This window comes from Chiloscyllium plagiosum, unplaced genomic scaffold (genome assembly GCF_037043375.1).
Source record: "Chiloscyllium plagiosum isolate Xiang-an unplaced genomic scaffold, Cpla_swu_hap1 HiC_scaffold_8, whole genome shotgun sequence".
NCBI lineage: Eukaryota > Metazoa > Chordata > Chondrichthyes > Orectolobiformes > Hemiscylliidae > Chiloscyllium > Chiloscyllium plagiosum.
This window is the reverse complement of record NW_028270146.1, coordinates 71,815,085-71,834,938: the sequence shown is the minus strand read 5'-3', so window position 1 is coordinate 71,834,938 and position 19,854 is coordinate 71,815,085. Positions and strand designations below refer to the sequence as shown.

The window sequence follows — 19,854 nt, the reverse complement described above, 5'->3', positions numbered from 1 at the left end:
AATTTACATTGGGTGTATTTGTATTAACTAGAATAGGTGACGCAGTGCTGGTGCTGAAGGCTGGTAATTGTATTTTTCTATTATTTTGCCAATATTATCTACTCCATTCAACCTACCTTAATAATGATTCAAAAAATCAAAAGAACTGTGGATGCTGGAAATCAGAAACAAGAACAAAAACTGAAATTGCTGGAAAGGATCAGTCGGTCTGGCAGCAGCTAGGAAGACAAACCAGAGTTAATGTTCTGAGTCCAGTGACCCTTCTTCAGAATAGTGATTCATCCTTGTCCAAGTTGCTCTTATCCATCATACTAAATTATTACCTTTTGTGCTGAGTCTATTGTCTAGTCTGCAATGGAAACGTGGGAAAAGTAACAGCCACATCAGATCATTTTCTCTCTGGATGTTCACACATACATTTTAAGTGAGGATCATTGTTTGCTAATCAGGAGTAGCAAGTATTTTTTTCAGTTACAGTACTCTTACAAATTACAAGATTAGTGTGAAAGAATGAAATGCGGTTGACTGTATCTATGGAAAAATGCCATGGCACTGGATTGAAGACTTTATTGTTAATGGCTGTATGCTGAGATGTCGACCTATGCCCTAAGATTCTCATTTCTTCCAGCTTTTGACAAAAGCCTAACTCATCCCAGAAAAATAAGTTAGTAACAACACCCGAGAATAACTTGAATTTAGATAAATGCCAGGTGCTGCATTTTGGAAAGCAAATCTTAGCAGGACTTATACACTTAATGGTAAGGTCCGAGGGAGTGTTACTGAACAAAGAGACCTTGGAGTGCATGTTCATAGCTCTTTGAAAGTGGAGTCACAGGTAGATAGGATAGTGAAGAAGGCATTTGGTATACTTTCCTTTATTGGTCAGGTGTTGGGAGGTCATGTTGCGGCTATAGACGTTGGTTAGGCCACTTTTGGAATGTTTCGTGCAATTCTGGTCTCCTTTCTATCGGAAGGATGTTGTGAAACTTGATGTTCAGAAAAAATTTACAAGGATGTTGCCAGGGTTGGAGGATTTGAGCTATAAGGAGAGGTTGAATAGGCCGAGGCTATTTTCCCTGGAACATTGAAGGCTGAGGGGTGACCTTGTAGAGATTTATAAAATCATGAGGGGCATAGATAGGATAAATAGACAAGGTCTTTTTCCTGGGATGGGGGAATTTAGAACTAGAGGGCATAGGTCTAGGGTGTGAGGAGAAAGATCTAAAAGAGACCTAAGGGACAACTTTTTCATGCAGACAGTGGTACATGTATGGAATGAGCTGTCAGATGAAGTGGTGGAGGCTGGTACAATTGCAACATTTAAAAGGCATCTGGATGGGTATATGAATAAGAAGGGTTTGGAGCGATATGAGCCGGGTGCTGGCAAGTGGGTTGAGATTTAGGTTGGGATGTCTGGTTGGCATGAACGGGTTGGACCAAAGGGTCTTTTTCCATGCTGCACATCTCGATAACCCTATGACCCTATGACTGTGAAATTTGGTTTCTGTAACAGGAGGAATGTCTGACACTCCCTGTTCATAAATTGTCATGAGGTTGGTCAGCATGGTTATGTCAACATGATCTTTCAGAAATGTATTTTTAACTGCTATTTAGTGTCTTTCTCCCAGGCTGTAATTCAATTCTGTGAACTTTATCTTTGACCAAACATCTGCTTCGCCAGACAGATAGCCTTATTATGAATGCTGGGAGCTCTTGCACTCATTAAAAGGGTGGCATGGTGGTTAGGTGGTTAGCACTGCTGCCTCACAGTTCCAGGGAACCGGGTTCAATTCCGGTTGCCTCAGGCAACTGTCTGTGTAGAGTTTGCACATTCTCCTTGTGTCTGTGTGGGTTTCCTCTGGGTGTTCCTGTTTCCTCCTGCAATCCAAAGATGTGCAGGTTAGGTGGATTGGCCATGCTAAATTGTCTATAGTATTCAGGGATGTTTAGGTTAGGTGCATTAGTCAAGGGCAATTGTAGGGGAATGGGTCTGGGTGGGTAACTCTTTGGAGGGTTGGCATGGACTTGCTTGACTGAAGGACTTGTTTTCACACTATAGGGGTTCTGCGAATAGATTCACTTGGACTTGGTCAATTTTTGTAGATTGTGATGGAGTGTTTGCTTTGATTGATTGATAACTTTGTAAGGTTACGATGAAGTTGTTTTGCACCCTTTATTTCAATATCTACATACAAGATTAAAAGGTATGTAGGGAAATAAAGCTTCTGCCATTTAGTCTACAATTGCTCTGTCTGACTCATCATTTTATTTGAGTTTTAAGAGCAGTCGCTTCTCAAAGAAGATTTTTGAATGTGTGTTTTTAAAGTTCATTTCAAGATTTGTCATTCATATCTGGTTTATTGGTTATATAGTGCATACTTTAAGCTGCAGGGGCCAATGGAAGAATTTTGGAGGAATTATGAGATGTACTGAGGAGGCAAGGAATCAAGGAAGTGTCATGGAGAGTGGAGGGGGGGAAAAAGGGTGTGTGAGGGATGAGGGCTAGAAGGGTTTTGTTTGGTCAAAGCAGAAGTCACATGTGCTTTGAAGTTACTTTACTCCAATTTCGACTTTAATAATGACTTAACAAGATTTCCGAGCAGCAACAGACATTTGAAATATAGTCACCATTGTTACGTAGTCACAGCAGCCAATTTGGTCACTGTAAGACCCACTAACAATAAATCAATAGTGGTTGGACAAATGTTGGATAGATCTCCTGAAGAAATTACCTCACCAAAAGATGGCGAAGAACCCAGTTTTAGCATTACATCCAAGAAACTGCAACTTCAGCAATTCAGCAATCCCACTAAAAAGTACAGCAGAGGATGAGCAAGATTATGGGAGCATGGTTTGATTTGTGCGTAAATTTTCAGTAAAGTATTGAGGTGAAGTCAATGCATACACTAATCATTGTGGCCCAAGACACAAAGTATATTTGACATTGATTTAATTTGAATAGGACCAATATCAGGGAGGACAAAAATCAGCCAGTCCAATGCTGAGTCAGCCATGGGTCTCAGGGAGTGCCTCATGTGGGCTGACAGTGGACTGGAGATTTTATGGGCACTAAAGATGAATTCCTATTCCTTGCCGGTTGACAATAATACGAACTTTAAATTTCTTGAGTTGTTTTTGAAAAATAGCTTTCAGAGTCTTTTAAGCACTGCTGGGAAGGCCAATCAATATCTAGTAAAATCTTGACCTACGTTTTGTAATCAGTGCCCTACAATTGTTTGAAGATCCTAATTTCCATTATTAAGAAGCCCTTTACCTATTGAGGCAGGTGGTCCACTTGCTGGTTTCGAGCCTTGCCTGAATTACATTAGATAAGCCTTAGACACCAACTGAGTGGCTGAAAAGCACCCCAAGATTTTCAATTACTACCTGCCTTTTATCTAGGTGCAAAATATAAGAACATAAGAACTAGCAGCAGGAGTAGGTCATCTGGTCCTTCAAACATGCTCTGCCATTCAATAAGATCATAGCTGATCTTTTTGTGGACTTAGCTCCACTTACCCATCCTCTCACTGAAACCCTTTATTCCTTCATTGTTAAAAAAAAATCTACTTCAGCTTTAAAAAACATTTACTGAAGTAGTCTCAACTACTTCACTGGGCAGGGAATTGCATAGATTCACAACCCTCTGGGTGAAGAAGTTCCTTCTCAACTCAGTCCTAAATCTGCTCCCCCTCATTTTGAGTCTATGCCCTCTTGTCCTAGTTTCACCTGCCAGTGCAAACATCCTCTCTACGTCTATCTTATCTACTCCCTTCATAATTTTATATGTTTGTATAAGATCTCCCTCATTCTTCTAAATTCCAATGAATATAATCCCAGACAACTCAGTCTCTCCCCATAAGCCAACACCCTCAACTCCACAATCAACCAAGTGAACCTCCTCTGCACCCCTCTAGTGCTAGTACATCCTTTCTCATATCAGGAGATCAAAACCGCATGCAGTTACCCAGGTGTGGCCTCCCCAGCACCCTGTATAGCTGCAACATAATCTCCTTGTTTTTAAACTCAGTCCCTTTAGCAATGAAGGGCAAAATTTCATTTGCCTTCCTAATTACCTGTTATACTTGCAGACCAACCTTCTGTGATTCATGCACAAGGACACCCAGGTCCCTCTGCATAGCAGCATGCGGCAACTATTTACCATTCAAGTAATAGTCCTTTTTATTGTTACTCCTACTAAATTGGATGACTTCACATCTATTAACATTATATTCCATCTGCCAGGCTTTTGCCCACTCACTATCTATGTTCTTCTGCAAAGTTTCACAATCCTCTGCACACTTCGCTCTGCCACTCATCTTAGTGTCATCTGCAAACTTTGACACATTACATGTGGTCCCCAATTCCGAATCATCCATGTAAATTGTGAATAATTGTGGTCCAACACTGATCCTGAGGCACACCACTAGTTACTGATTGTCAACCAGAATAACACTCATTTATCCTCACTCTTTGCTTCCTGTTAGTCAACCAATCCTCTATCCATGTTAATAATTTACCCATAAAGCCATGCATATTTAGCTTATGCAGCAACCACTTGTGTGGCACCTTATCGAAGGCCTTTTGGAAATCTAGATACACCACATCTACTGGGTCCTATTGTCCACCGTGCTCGTAATGTCTTCATAGAATTCCAAAACATTAGTTAAGCGTGGCCTGTCCTTCATGAACTATTGCTGCATCTGCCCAATGGGACAATTTGTATCTAGATGCCTTGCCATTTCTTCCTTGATAATAGACTCAAGCATCTCCCCCACGACACAATACAATAAGTTAACTGGTCTATAATTCCCCATCTTCTGTCTATCTCCCTTTTTAAACAGTGGTGTCACATTTGCAATTTTCCAAACTACTTGAACTTCCCCAGAGTCAAGTGAATTTTGGAAAATTACCACCAGTGCACTTGCTATTTCTCCCACCAACTCTTTTAGCACCCTGGGATGCATTCCATTAGGGCCAAGAGACTGATCTATCCTTAGCTCTATGAGCTTGCCCAAATGGAGCTCTTCCATAATAATGATTGTTTCCAGGTCCTCACTTACCTTCGTCTCTGTCAATTATTGGTATGTTATTCGCATCCTCCACTGTGAAGACCAATTCAAAATGCCAGTTCAATGCTTCAGCCATTTCATCTTCTCCCATGACTAAATGCCCTTTCTCATCCTCTGAAGGACCAATGTTTACTCTAGGTATTATTTTTCATTTTATAGAAATCTTTGCTATCTGTATTTATATTCTGGGCTGGTTTTTTTCTCATGTTCTATCTTACTTTTTCTAATAGCTCTTTTTGTGGGTTTCTGTTGACCTTCAAAGCTTTCCCAATCTTCTAGTTTCCAGCTGATCTCTGCGACTTTGTATGCCTTCTCTTTCAATTTGATAGCCTCCCTTATTTCCTTAGACACCTGTGGCAGATGACCCCTTTTCTTAAAGTCCTTCTTTTTCACTGGAACATACTTTTGCTGAGTACTTTGAAAAATTGCTTTGAAAGTCCTCCACTGTTCATCAACTGTTTCACCATAAGGTCTTTGTTTCCAGTCTACTTTAGCCAAGTCCTCCCTAATCCTATTGTAGTCTCCCTTTTGAAGCATAGGACCCTGGTATTGGATTTTATCTTCACACTCTCCATCTGTATTCTAAATTCAATTGTACTGAGATTGCTCCTTCCAAGAGGACCCCTAACTATGAGGTATTAATTATTCCTGACTCATTACACAGGACCAGATCTAGGATAGCTTGCTCCCTTGTCGGTTCCATTACATGCTGTTCAAGATAACTATCACAGATACACTCAACAACCTCCTCCTCAAGGCTAACCTGACCAAGCTGGTTGGACCAATTGACATTTATATTAAAATCCCTTATGATAATTGTCATACCATTTTTACAGGCATTAGTTGTTTCATTGTTTATTGCCCCACTGTGATGTTATTATTTGGTAACCTATAGACTATGCCTATTAGTGACTTTTCCTTCTTAAATTCCTAATTTCCACCCAAATGGATTCAACCTTATTCTCCATAAAACCTTCATCATCTCTCAACAACACCCTGATGTTGTCCTTGAATATCAGAGCTGCACGGCCTCCCTTACCTTCCTGTCTGTTCATCTGAATAGTTTGAAACCCCTGGATATTTAAATCCCAGTTGTCACCATCCTGTAATGATGTCTTCATAATGGCTACTAAATCATTCATTCACAACGATTTGTACTGTTAACTCATTGACCTTGTTACAAATGCTATGAGCATTGAGGATAAAGTGCCCTTATTCTAGTTTCCATGCCCCCATGATTTTCAACATCTCCACTAATATCTCCTGAATTATCTTTCCTTTCCACTTCTTTCATAGTCTGCCTTGTACTTAAACCCACCTGTACACATGTTGCTTACCTTTTTATTTACCATCATACTTCCTGTCATTTTCCTCTTCCCTTCCCCCCGATTCATTAGCTTAAAGTCCTCGTGACCACTCAACTTATCCTTTTCGTTAGAACACTTGTTACAGATCTGTATCGTTCCATCGATACAGATCCTTCCGTTCCAAAACTGATTCCATTGCCCCATGAAACGGAATCCCTCTCTCCCATACCACTCCCTTAGCCAAGTGTTAACTTTCCTAATTTTTTTATCCCTAAGTCAATTTGCACGTGAGTCAGGTAGTAACCTAGAGATTGTAACTCTTGAGGACCTTAACTGCATTCCTAGTGCTTGATAATCCCCAAACAGGTCCTCCTTTTAGCCCGGCCTATGTTGTTTGTCCCAACGTGGACCACAACAACTGGCTCCTCCCCCTCCTGCTCCAATATCCCACTCCAAAATGAGTGACCATGAGCTGTATTTCTCCAGCAGTGTTTGTAGTTGTAAAGGGACTATAACAAGAAAATTAAGAACAGGAACAAAACCATTTGGCCCGATGAGCCTGTTTCACTATTCAATAAAATCAAATAGATTATTTTCAATCTTAAACATACTTTTCTGCCATATCTCCTGTCTATTAATTCACTCCAGCTCTTGAACCTGCAACTTCTGAGTGGGGAAAGTACTAATACGTGCCACAAGGATCGGTGCTGGGCCCTCTACTTTTTGTCATTTACATAAATGATTTGGATGCGAGCATAAGAGGTACAGTCAGTAAGTTTGCAGATGACACTAAAATTGGAGGTATAATGGACAGCAAAGAGGGTTACCTCAGATTACAACAGGATCTGGACCAGATGGGCCAATGGGATGAGAAGTGGCAGATGGAGTTTAATTCAGATAAATGTGAGGTGCTGCATTTTGGGAAAGCAAATCTTAGCAGGACTTATACACTTAATGGTAAGGTCCTCGGGAGTGTTGCTGAACAAAGAGGACCTTGGAGTGCAGGTTCATATTCCTTGAAAGTGGAGTCGCAGGTAGCTAGGTTAGTGAAGAAAGTGTTTGGTATGCTTTCCTTTATTGGTCAGAGTATTGAGTACAGGAGTTGGGAGGTCATGTTGCGGCTGTACAGGACACTGGTTAGGCCACTGCTGGAATATTGCGTGCAATTCTGGTCTCCTTTCTATCGGAAAGCTGTTGTGAAACTTGAAAGGGTTCAGAAAAGATTTACAAGGATGTTGCCAGGGTTGGAGGATCTGAGCTACAGGGAGAGGCCGAACAGGCTGCGGCTGTTTTCCCTGGAGTGTCAGAGGCTGTGGGGTGGCCTTGTGGAGGTTTACAAACTTATGAGGGGCATGGATAGGATAAATAGACAAAGTCTTTCCCTGGGGTCGGGGAGTCCAGAACTAGAGGCCATAGTTTTAGGGTGAGAGGGAAAAAATATAAAAGAGACCTAAGGGGCAACTTTTTCATGCAGAGGGTGGTACGTGTATGGAATGAGGATGTGGTGGAGGCTGGTACAATTGCAACATTTAAGAGGCATTTGATTAGGTATATGAATAGGAAGGGTTTGGAGGGATATGGGCCGGGTGCTGGCAGGTGGGACTAGATTGGATTGGGATATCTGGTCGGCATGGACGGGTTGGACCGAAGGGTCTGTTTCCATGCTGTACATCTCTATGACTCTAGTGCTGTAGAAAAGGTTTTCCTTAAGATGCTTGGCAAGAACTCTAGGATTTCAATTGATTCTGAACAATTTGCATGATTGGGGATGGGTACGGAGGTGGTCAGACTGCTATATACCCATCCCTGGTGGGGCCTATTACCTGTCGAAAGAAACTATGCTATTAGCAGCACAAGGTAGACTTAAAAATGAGATGCTAACTCTTTGATGCCACAATACAAAACTACATGATTACTAACCAGCAGAAGTAGCATGTTAGAAATGAAAGTTCATGATTCCAAAACCAACAAAGCTCTGCATTTCTGCCACATTCAGTCATGAATGTTGGACAGTCAAATAACTAACTGGGGGAGGGAGCTCCACAAAAAAACCCATTCTGTATAATGGTGGAGTCCAGCATATCCGTGCAAAAGCTGATGCACTTACATCTACTTTTAGTCAGCAATACTAATTGGATGGTCTATCTTAGCATTTCCTCAGTCCCAGCTTCAGAGATTCCAGTTTATGGACTGTTGACTCCAACTCCTAACCAAGCTGTTCAATACAGCTACAACACTATTATTTCTTGACATTGTGGAAAATTACCTAGGTATGCCAAGTCCATAAAATGCATGAGAAACCCAAGGTAAACAATTGCTGCCCCACCAGTTTATTCTCAATCATCAATCTCCCTCATGCCAAGAACTGGGATGTCACTGAGCACTGTGAAGCATTCTGAAGTGGGAGGGTTATAAGTCAAATGTCATAGTACACATTGGTACCAATGATATTGGTGGAATGTAGGATGAGATCTTGCTAAACAGTTCAGGGAGGTAGGCAGTAGACTAAAGAACAGGACCTCAAAGGTTGTAATCTCTGGATTATTCCTGTGCCATGTGCTAGTTAGTACAGAAATAGGAGAATAGAGCAGATGAATGTTTGGCTCAAGAGTTGGTGCAGGAGGGAAGGTTTTAGATTTCTGGAACACTGGGACTGTTTCTGGGAATGGTGAGACCTCCAGAAGCAGGATGGTTTGCACCTGAACCAAAATGGGACCAACATCCATGTGGAAAGCTTTGTTCGTGCTGTTGGGAGGTGTTTAAACTCGGTCAGCAGGAGGATGGACACACATGTTAGTAAATAGCGACACAGCACACTTCAATGAAGGAACCAAGGCAGAGGCAGTTCGGCCATGTTGAGTCTCAAGGGAATAAAGTGAGGCTAGATGGCATCTATTTTAATGCTAGGAGTATTATAGGTAAGACAGATGAGATAAGGACATAGATTGACATGTGGAATTGTGATGTTGAGGCTACCACAGAGACATGGTTGAGAGAGGGGCAGGACTCAACTCAACATTCAAGGATATAGGCTTTTCAGGCAGGACAGGGGAGGGTATAAAAGAGGAGGTGGTGTCAGTTACTGGAGTAAGGAGGGATGATATTCTGGAAGAATCTTCAATTGAGCCTTTATGGGTAGAATTTAGGAATAAGAAAAGTGAAAATGCACTGCTGGAAGTATAACATGGACCTCCAGTCAGCGACCAACAGAGGAGCAGATACGTAGATAATTCACTGAGGAGTGTAAAACCAATAATGGGTAATTCTATTATGGGATTTCAATGTCTCTTGCATTAATTGGGATCGTGACAGTGTAAAGGGTTTAAAGAGGACAGATTTCTTGAAGCATGTAAGGAGAGCTTTTTATGGAAAGTTTAACAGCAGTGCAGTGCTGTACCTAATTCTGAGGAATGAAGCTGAACAGATGCTTGAGGTAACAGTGGGAGAGTAATTTATTGATAGCATCCACAGCAAACATACATCTTAAGTTTGTTATAGAAAAGGAAAAAGATGATCGGCAAAACAAAAAGGGTTTTGGATTGGGCCATGTCAGATTTTATTAAAATAAGACAGGGTCTAGCCAAAATAGATTGGGAACAGTTACTTGAGGGTAAATCTACAGCATCCCTGGTTGCTGTGGGAGATGATGGAGGACATTACAGAGGCTATGATCCAATTTTTAAATTTCTGTCTGGCCACATGGGAGGCCAGCTAATGTGGTTCCACTCCATAAGAAATAGACCAGGAGTTTACAGAACGGTGAGCTGGAAAGTGGGACTGGTGTAGAGTTAGAATAGTCATAAATTGGTGCAGACTTGATGGTTCAAGTCTTCTGAACTGTATGATTTGATGATTCAAAGTATTGGAAGGCACTTATTGACGATGCCATCAAGTGGCATTAACTTAACAATAACCTGGCATTAGTTGGCATTGAAGAACCTTATTAAAGATGAGGTCAAGTGGGAAAACTCTCTATTGGCTGAAGTCATATTTAGCACAAAGGGAGATAGGTTTGGCTGTAAGAATTCAGTCATCTAAGGTGCAGGACATAACTTCTGCAGTTCCTTAGGATAGTGCCCTAGTCTTAACCGATCCAACTGCTTCAAGTCCCTGATAATGATCAATGCTAAGAAGAGGGAATCTAATCATGCCCCCAGGCTTTCAAGGGCATGACCAACCATCTACTTGGTTAGGTGTAACCATTGATTGGAAACTTAGATTAGCCACTCATGTAGATACTGTGGCTTTGGGCAGGTCAGAGATTAGAAATTCTGCTGTGACTATCTCACCTTATGTTTCCTCTAAGCCCTTCATGACAAGATATGAGTCAGGGAGAAAATGAAATTCCACTTCCCTGGACAGTTGCAGCTTCAATACAATTAAAGATGGACAACAAATTCTCCCCTTTCCAGAGGCAGCACTTTCTGTGAATGACTAAAAGCCAATGGAGATCATGAATTCTAAAATTTCCTTGAAAATGATTGTTAATGTACAGTTTTTGTTTTTGGCCTCAATAATTCCTTCAATGAAATTATTTGCATTTTCTCGCAACACCACACAAAACTACGCTAGATTTAATCAAAAAGTCTTTGTAATCGTTTGACTTTTTAAAAAGCCTCTCCATTCCATTTCATTCCGAGCCTCCTTTTTTATGAGATGTGGCCTTTCAAAACCCCAATATGGATTAAAGTCATGTTTTTGTAGCTGACACTGTAAGTGAATGAAAGTTGCTGGAGAAGGGTTTATTCTATTGTTCTTATGAACTGCAGCTGTATTGGTGTTTGAAAACAAACCAAGCCAGTGTTGATATTCCGTTCTCTGCATGATGCCACAATCAGCCGTCTAGAATATCGGTTCCCTCGAATCGGAAAGATTCAAGGCTGATCAGTAATCATTAACCCAGGTGACAGGAATACAGAAAGCTGGGACACCGAGATGTACAGGCTAGTGGATCCATTACTTTGTTCTAATCTGCCTGAATAAAGAGGTCAGTTGTTGGCTGAGAAAGCTTCTTTTTTGGTTTTGATTGATTTTACTGAATGGATAGTATTGAAGAACAATTGCAACAGATGAAGAATAGTTTGGCAATTAAGTTATTGCATCAGAACATTAGAAAAAAAACTTTCTTTACATAGATCAGACAATCTGTTCTGAATTCTCATTTACAGATATCTTAAAGTTAATATTCTCTTTTGTAAGATAATCATGTTCCATTTTCAACATGCAGGAATGAGGTCACTGTTTATTGTTTATTTTAATGCAACTCTGTGATTGTATGATGGAGTATATTCATCCAATTTATGTGCACAGATAAGCTTTGTGTCTAACAAACCTCCAAGATCAAAATGGGGAAATGAGACAGAGAGAAAGATACAATTGAGAGGAAAGTCTCATTCCTTTTGCTGACTTCAAACCGTTGCAAAGGCTGCAGATCATCAAAATAAAATGAGGGAGAGAGAAAGAAGAGTTAACTGGTTTGCTCCATCTGCTGTTATTTTTTGTTTTTTTCATGAAATAACTGAGCATTAAGGAGCTTCAGTGTTGTAGTAAAATAATAATCTATGCAACTTTGTGCTATGATGGATTGGGGAATAACATCAATAATGATCTAAATGATCATCAGTTATGTTCCTCTTATCTTCCTTAATCAGGGCAGTATATATATTGATTTACCTTGCACAACAGAATATTTGATTTAAGTATGTGAATTGATCTGACCTCTGCATGTTGATTCATACTATTGCTGCATACTGTGTGTGTTACTGTACAAATACAGTATTCTAAGGCATGCAGCCAAGAGAAGGGAGCCTTTTTATTTGCATTGCTAGAATAGATCTAAAGTTTCCATGATCTAGAGGCATGACACAGGTCAGCAGGTTGCAAAGGTCAGGACTATGCATGCCTCAAATGGCATTCAACCAAACCATTTCTGTTGGAATACGACAGTTGTTGGCACGATCCCAGTTAATGTGCTGCTGCTGTGCTAATTTGGTTTTTATATCCATTGGTTCAACAAAATGATAGTCAAGAGGGAAGCTGATTGCTGTGCTGTACATCTGTTTATTGGAAGTCAGATTGCTGCATTTAGGTCGATGCTGATCTGTGGAGTAAAACAAATCTTTACATGGAATTTGTTTACTAATGTGTGTTCTTTTTTGGGGAAGAAAAACTAAATGATTAGAACTCCTGTTGTTCTTTCAGTGTGGCCTGGTTAAAGCAAATCTTTGGCTGATTAAACAATGCAAAGGCTAGGCTGCCTATGCCTGCACTTGATATCTCAGATTTAACTGCAAACAAAGCATAGTAAAAAATACTCATCTTAGTGGAAATGTGCTCAGTGTACTTGTCAGGGCACTGTTCCTCCAATGATATCAATGCCAGTACAACTGCAATCTATAGATTGATTAAATTGATTTGCTGCATTGTAAATATCTTAACTTCTGTTCATCACATGTTCAACATGTTAACACAGGACAAATTGAAATGGAGTTCAGAATGTAGATTGTCAATATCTGTATGACAGTTGCTTGGTGGACTGCCGCAGTGAAAATCATTTTGTGATTTTACGCCTCTAGGTGCAAATATTCGTAAGGCAATTATCATTCAGTCTCCATGGTATATTTGATTCTGAAAGGCTGTGATGTTGTTTTCTTGACAATACTACCAGGTTTTGGCTTATTTGTGTAATGCATGTGGGATTGCAGCCAGCTCCTGTTTTATTTCATTTGCTTGCTTTGTAGGCAATGTTTAGAATGCCTTTGAATCTCTATATTTAGCTCTGTCAGCTGACATGTGACCAAAGCTGTATGCTTCCTGTGCAAACCCTAGTACACAATTTAACTGAAACAGATTTATCTTGCATGCAGCATAATATTGAAATGAAGCACAGCAATAATTTGTATATTTTGAATTTTTAAATAATCAGAAAATTTCATTCTGCAAAGATTTTTTTTATTAATCTTGCTACATTTCCTTGTGACTAATTTCCAATAACTGATTAATATTAACAACACTATGGTTTGGATTTAATGAGGTTGTACATATCTCTCACCACCATGTCTGAAATGCCGGTAAGAGGTGGTCCACACAAAAGTCAGGTGTCTCACAGCCTTTTCTCATCATAAAGAGCATTAGCTCTTTAAGGTTGAGACTTATGCCCATATCTTGGGACAATATCCTGCCCTTTTGTGCTGGCAACTAATCAAATTGCATGACAGCTCTGTAGTGCCAGCAGCACTGTAAATTTCCAGTGACCCTTCCTCAGAACTGATGGTAGCGAGGTTTTTAAACAGAAGATAGGGTGGGGGAGAGGAGACGGAGTAAACTATAGGTGGGGATAGAGCCCAAAGAGAGAGAAGAACAGTTGGAATAGATAACATTGGCGAGGAGGATGAATTGCTGTTAATGGAGACTGTCAGTGGCTGACAATGAGTGTGTACAATAGCAAACTACGCGATCGCAAGGTCTGGTATGTGAAGGTGGTGACTAGCCCGAAGGTTATTGAACTCGATATTGAGACCTGAAGGTTGTAGGGTCCCCAAGCAGAAAATGAGGTGTTGTTCTTCATCTTACGCTGGGCTTTGCTGGAGTACTGCAGTAAGCCTGCTCCCTAACCTTTGCCTTCAAACATGTCAAAGGGGAGGCCATTAAATCAGCCCTATATATTTTGCACTGGTTATTTATACATGTTTAAAAATTCTCTATCAAGTAAAGACTTAGAGACCTCCAAATATATTTGGAGTGCATGCTGGAGGTGAAATAGCTTAACCTTTGACAACTGATCACAGCAGATCACTAGTAAGTCTTCCAGCCAGGTCCAGCAGCCAGTTGGGGAAAAGAAAAATCACCACTGCCATCAATCCCCTTGAAGGAGATTCCCTATGCTATCTAGAACAATATGCTATATTGTTCTAGATTTCCCATGAGAGAAAACATCCTCTTAACATCCAACCTCTCAAGCTTCCTCAGAATCCTCTGTGTTTCAGTGCAACCACCCCTCATTGTTCTAAACTCCGAAGAGTATAAATGAAACCCAGTTAATCTTTCCTCATAAAATGACACCTACATTATAGGAATCAGACTCATGTACCTTCTCCGACATGCTTCCAATGGTTTATGAAGCATGAAGACCAAAACTGCATTGTCATCCAGGTGTAATCTCACCAACGTCCTGTAGAGTTGTGGCAAAAGATTTCTACATTATATGTCAATTCCTTTGCAATGAAGGTCAATATTTATCTTCCTAATGATCTGCTGTACCTGTGTACTGAATTTTTGTGACTAATATGAAAGGACACCTGGATCCCTCTGCATTGCAGTATTCTCTAGTCGCTTCCTATTTAAATACTATTTTGCTCCTCTATTCTTCCTACCATTTGATCTTCCAGTTCCCCACATTATGTGTCATCCATAAATGTTTTTCTGCTCACGTGTATTGTTTATATCTCTTTTTAGGTTCCCTTTAACCTCCTCAGATCGCACTTTACTATTTACCTTTGGATTATTTGCAAATTGAGGAATTATTTAGGAATCAACGATCTGGCACAGCTTTAGAGGATTACAGCCTAGCTTGGAAAGAATTCAAAAATGGACTGAGGAGAGCTCGGAGGGGGCACCAAAAAGCCCTGGCAGGAAGGATTAGGGAAAACCCAAAGGTGTTCTACACTTATGTGAGGAATAAGAGAATGATCAGAAAGGGAAGGGCCGATCAGGGATAGTGGAGGGAACTTGTGCCTGGAGTCTGAAGAGTTAGGGGAGGCCCTAAATTAGTTTTTTGCTTCAGTTTTTGCTAGACAGAGGGACCTTGTTAATAGTGAGAACACCTTGGACCAAGTTAATAGGCTTCAACAATTTGATATTAAGAAAGAGGATGTGCTGGAAATTTTGGGAAGCATCAAGGTGGATAAGTCCCCAGGGCCAGACCAGATAGATCCAAGGTTACTACAGGAAGTGAGGAATGAGATTGTTGCACCTCTGGCAATGAACTTTACATCCTCACTCTCCACAGGAATAGTACCAGATGATTCGAGGGAAGTGAATGTTGTTCCTCTGTTCAAGAAAGGGAATAGGGAAATCCCTGGGAATTACAGACCAGCCAGTCTTACATCTGTGGTAAGCAAGGTACTGGAAAGGATTCTGAGAGATAGGATTTATGACTGTTTGGAACAAAACATAGTTTGATTAAAGATAGTCAGCATGGCTTTGTGAGGGGCAGGTAATGCCTCACAAACCTTATTTAATTCTTTGAAGATGTGATGAGACAGGTTGACCAAGGGCAAATAGTGGATGTGGTGTATATGGATTTCAGTAAGACATTTGCTAAGATCCCCCACGATAAGCTCATTCAGAAACTTAGGAGGTATGGGATACAGGGAAATTTGGCTGTCTGGATACAGAATTGGCTGGCCAAAAGACAGCAAGTGGTAGTTGATGGAAAGTATTTTGCTTGGAGGTCGGTGACCATTTGTGCTTTCAATCATTACTTATTATTCTTTCAGTTGCAGATAGAAAAGCATCCATGCCAACCTGATAATCTTCATAAAGAAGAAAAGCTCTTCAGAAATAAGCTGAGGAGTTGCAGGCAGTGGTCCATCAAAATTGGACACAAGCCAATCCCGATCAATAGTGTTGGTGAAAACTACAGGTGAGTTAATGAGACATGTTGAAAACAAGTTCCTTAGATTGACAGGGCAATTTATAAAAGAAAATTGAAAAAAGCAAAACTTACTAAAAAAAATCAGCAAGTGAAGATTTTATATTCAGCATGAAAGGACCAGATAAAAGAAGTTAAAGAATGATTTGGAGTTTATGTTGTGCCATAATCCACTTCACCGTATGGATAACTCAATAATCTCCATTAAGAAAAATTGCAAAATCATTTTTCAAGGGAAACTATGATGATGAAAAATATTTATTCAAGAGATTTTTGTGTAGAATGGGGTGATGAACTTTCTAAGGAACATGTAGAACAATAAGAGCATTGACTTCCATTTATATAAGTAATTACGTACAACAATGACATGTCATAGGAATATTACAAAACAAACCATGACATCAAACTACACAAGGGGATATTAAGTCAGATGACCAAACATTTGGTCAAAGAGGCCAAAAGGAGAAAAACAAGGGAGAGGAGTGGAGAGGTACAGAAAAGAAATTGTAGAGTTTAGGGTCTGGACAGCTGAAAGCAAGGCCACCACATATTTCACTGTACCCTCAAAAATATTGACACATTCCTGTAAAAACCTAACTAACCTTGCAAAAGGTGATGTTAACCAGCGAGTGCATCTGTAAACACAGATAAATACTGAAATCTGATGACAAACAAGCAGGAATTCGGAAACCTTAGGGATCCCATCAATTTTCATTACTGAATCCTTTTATCTCAGAGATCACAGTCTGACAACTAGTACTGTATTACAGTGGCGTCCAAACTGTGACATGTAGATCACTTATTGCCTCCAAACTGAGGCATTCTTTGACCTTCAAAGAATGTTACAGCATGGAAACAGAAAATTTGATTCATCCTGTCTATAATATGATTTTCACTAGACTAAGAGACAGCAAGTCTCGAGTGGTTGACACCTTCCTGGATCCTCCTCTTCCTCCTCTGCTTTGGACAGTCTTGGACAGTGAGGCTTTGATGGTATCCCTGCAGGGCTTCCGCTGTCCATGGGAACTCACCTGCTGTTTCAGAGCCTGGTGCAGAGTGCCTGCTTAGGGAGTCTCAGTGGTGGTATCAGGATGGTCAGTGCCTTAATACTGGGGATGTTGGTCAAGTCAAGGATGCTGGTGCTGGTGCACTGTTAATCCCTACGGATTAGCAGGATCTTGCTCAGGCAGCATTGGGGGACTGCTCCAGCACCTTGAGGTATCTGCTACAGACAGTCCATATCAGAGGGCAGGAAGATTGACCCACACAGATACATTCCATCTCTCATACAGGTTTGAACACACACACACACACACCATCTCTCAGGCAAGTTTGAACACACACACACGCTCCATCTCTCATTCAAGTTCGAACACACGCACACTCGCAAATATACTAAATGACTCACACACTCACACAAACACCATCCAACATCCCCTCCCCTACATCCACACAACTGTTGGGTGATTTATTCCACCCATGTGTGTTTCACTGCACATTCTGTTATTTTTAAATATAAATGATATGGATGTGAACATTGGAGGTGTAGTTAGTAAGTTTTCAGATGGCACCAAAATTGGATGTGTAGTGGACAGCGAGGAAGTTACTTCAGAGTACAATGGGATCTTGATCAGATGGACCAATGGGCTAAGGAGTGACAGATGGAGTTTATTTTACATAAATGTGAGGTGTTCTATTTTGGAAAGGCAAATCAGAGCAGGACTTATACACTTAATGATAAGGCCCTAGGGGGTTTTGCTGAACAAAGTGACCTTGGAGTGTGCAGTTGCTTGAAGGTGGAGCCACAGGTAGATAGGATAGTGAAGAAGGTGTTTGATATGCTTTCCTTTATTCGTCAGTGCATTGAGTATAGGAGTTGGGAGGTCATGTTGTGGCTGTACAGGACATTGGATAGGCCACTTTTGGAATATTGCATGCAATTCTTGTCTTCTACCTGTCGGAAGGATGTTGTAAAACTTGAAAGGGTTCAGAAAAGATTTACAAGGATGTTGCCAGGGTTGGAGGATTTGAGCAAAAGGGGGAGGCTGAATAGGCTGGGGCTGTTTTTCCTGGAGCATTGAAGGCTGAGGAGAGACCTCATGGAGGTTTATACACTCATGAGGGGCATGGATAGGATAAATAGACAAAGTCTAGAACTAGAATGATTAGGTTTAGGGTGAGGGGGAAAGCTATAAAAGAGACTTAAGAGGCAACCTTTTGACATGGAGGGTGGTGCATGTATGGAATGAGTTGTTAGAAGAAGTGATGGAGACTGGTACAATTGCATTATTTAAAAGGCATGTGGATGGGTATATGAATAGGAAAGGTTGAGAGGGATATGGGCCAGGTACTGGCAAATGGGACGAGATTCGATTGGGATATCTGGTCGGCATGGACGAGTTGGACCGTAGGATCTGTTTCCGTGCTGTATATCTCTATGACTCTAATTAAATCTGGTTTCTGTTCAGTCTACATGGCCTAAATTGTTCTTCTTTTAGAAGCAACATTTATAAAAAATCAAGCTTCAGCAATAGTTTGTGGATGGAGAATGTCACATTCTCACCATTTCCAGTAAAATAATTAAGTTTAAACTGCTCTACAATTTATGTTGCTTGCTACCAAGCTTTCTTCAAAAAACCTCTTGTACTGGGCGTGGGTATTTCTGGAAAGGCGAGTATTAATTGTGCATCCCTAAATGCCCTTGAACGGAATGGCTTGCTAGACCATCTCAAAAATCAGTTAACTGTTGACCATCTTACTATGGGTTTGGATTGACATCAGGGAAGGATGGCAGTTGATTTTCTCTAATGAACAGGAATGAAACAAATGGGCTTTTACAGTGATCAATGATAGATTCATGGTCTGTATTACTGAGACTAGAGTTCCAAATTAAGTTGAATTTGAATTCCACCAGCCATTGTGACGGGATTCGAACCCATTTTCCATGAATATTCACATGGGTTTCTGGATTATTAATCTGATGACATTACTGCAATGTCACCATTTATCCAATAGGAACAATGTGTCAATATTTATCATTTTAGACAATTTCATTATCTTGAAACATGCTCCCTCAGCTTTCTCTGTTCTCATGAAAATTGCCTTAATTGTTCAAGTCTCTTTTCATAACTATTATCTTTCATCCATGATAACAGCCTGGTAAATCCATGTTGCAGTTTTTTTATTGCTTTTATAGGTGTCTTAATTTCAAACCCAAAATGGAGGCAAAAGAAAGCCTCTTACATGTTCAACATTATCTATAGCTTTTTAAAATTTCATACCTTTGAACTCAAAACCAAGGATTCTATTTGCTGTTATTATGCCTTGATTAACTTTTCTACTATCTTTAATGAAATTACCTTGGTGCACAGACAATTCAGTGTAAATTTAGAGTTAAATCTTTCTTCTGCTGTTATGCGGCTATTTGAATTTTATGAATCTGAAGGTTAGAAAGGGCTGTTTTTTTGCTGACTACATCATAAACAGGACACTCAGATCTGTTGCTATCAGCAATCTGAGATTTATGTGAACTTTTGAGAATTTGGAAATTAACTTTATATGTGATTCCTGAAGTTTCACATAAAGTATATTTATGTGAAACATTCATAGCATTTAATATTACCTCTCAATTAGCAGTGAAAAAATCTCTTAAATCACAGTTAAACCTTCTTTGCTGTTTATATCAAAATAAAATATCAGGAAGAATGAATATCAATAAATGAACATGGTCTTTATACATTCCTACAGAATTGTTTTCTAATTGGCATTGCAAACATAAAAAGGAACAGTGTTAAGTTGGGGGTTTATCACCGTGCCTTCCTTA

At 40.2% G+C, this 19,854-nt stretch overlaps 1 protein-coding gene across 4 annotated transcripts in view; it reads left to right on the top strand.

Annotated features, from left to right (window-relative positions):
• Nucleotides 1-19,854, top strand: part of akap6 (A-kinase anchoring protein 6) — a 418,819-nt gene that overhangs the window by 19,419 nt on the left and 379,546 nt on the right. For all 4 annotated transcript variants that reach the window (XM_087989959.1, XM_043697890.2, XM_043697891.2 and 1 more), the window contains exon 2: nucleotides 15,877-16,022. The gene's annotated coding sequence lies outside the window, so the exon portion shown is untranslated. The remainder of the gene's footprint in view (nucleotides 1-15,876; nucleotides 16,023-19,854) is intronic.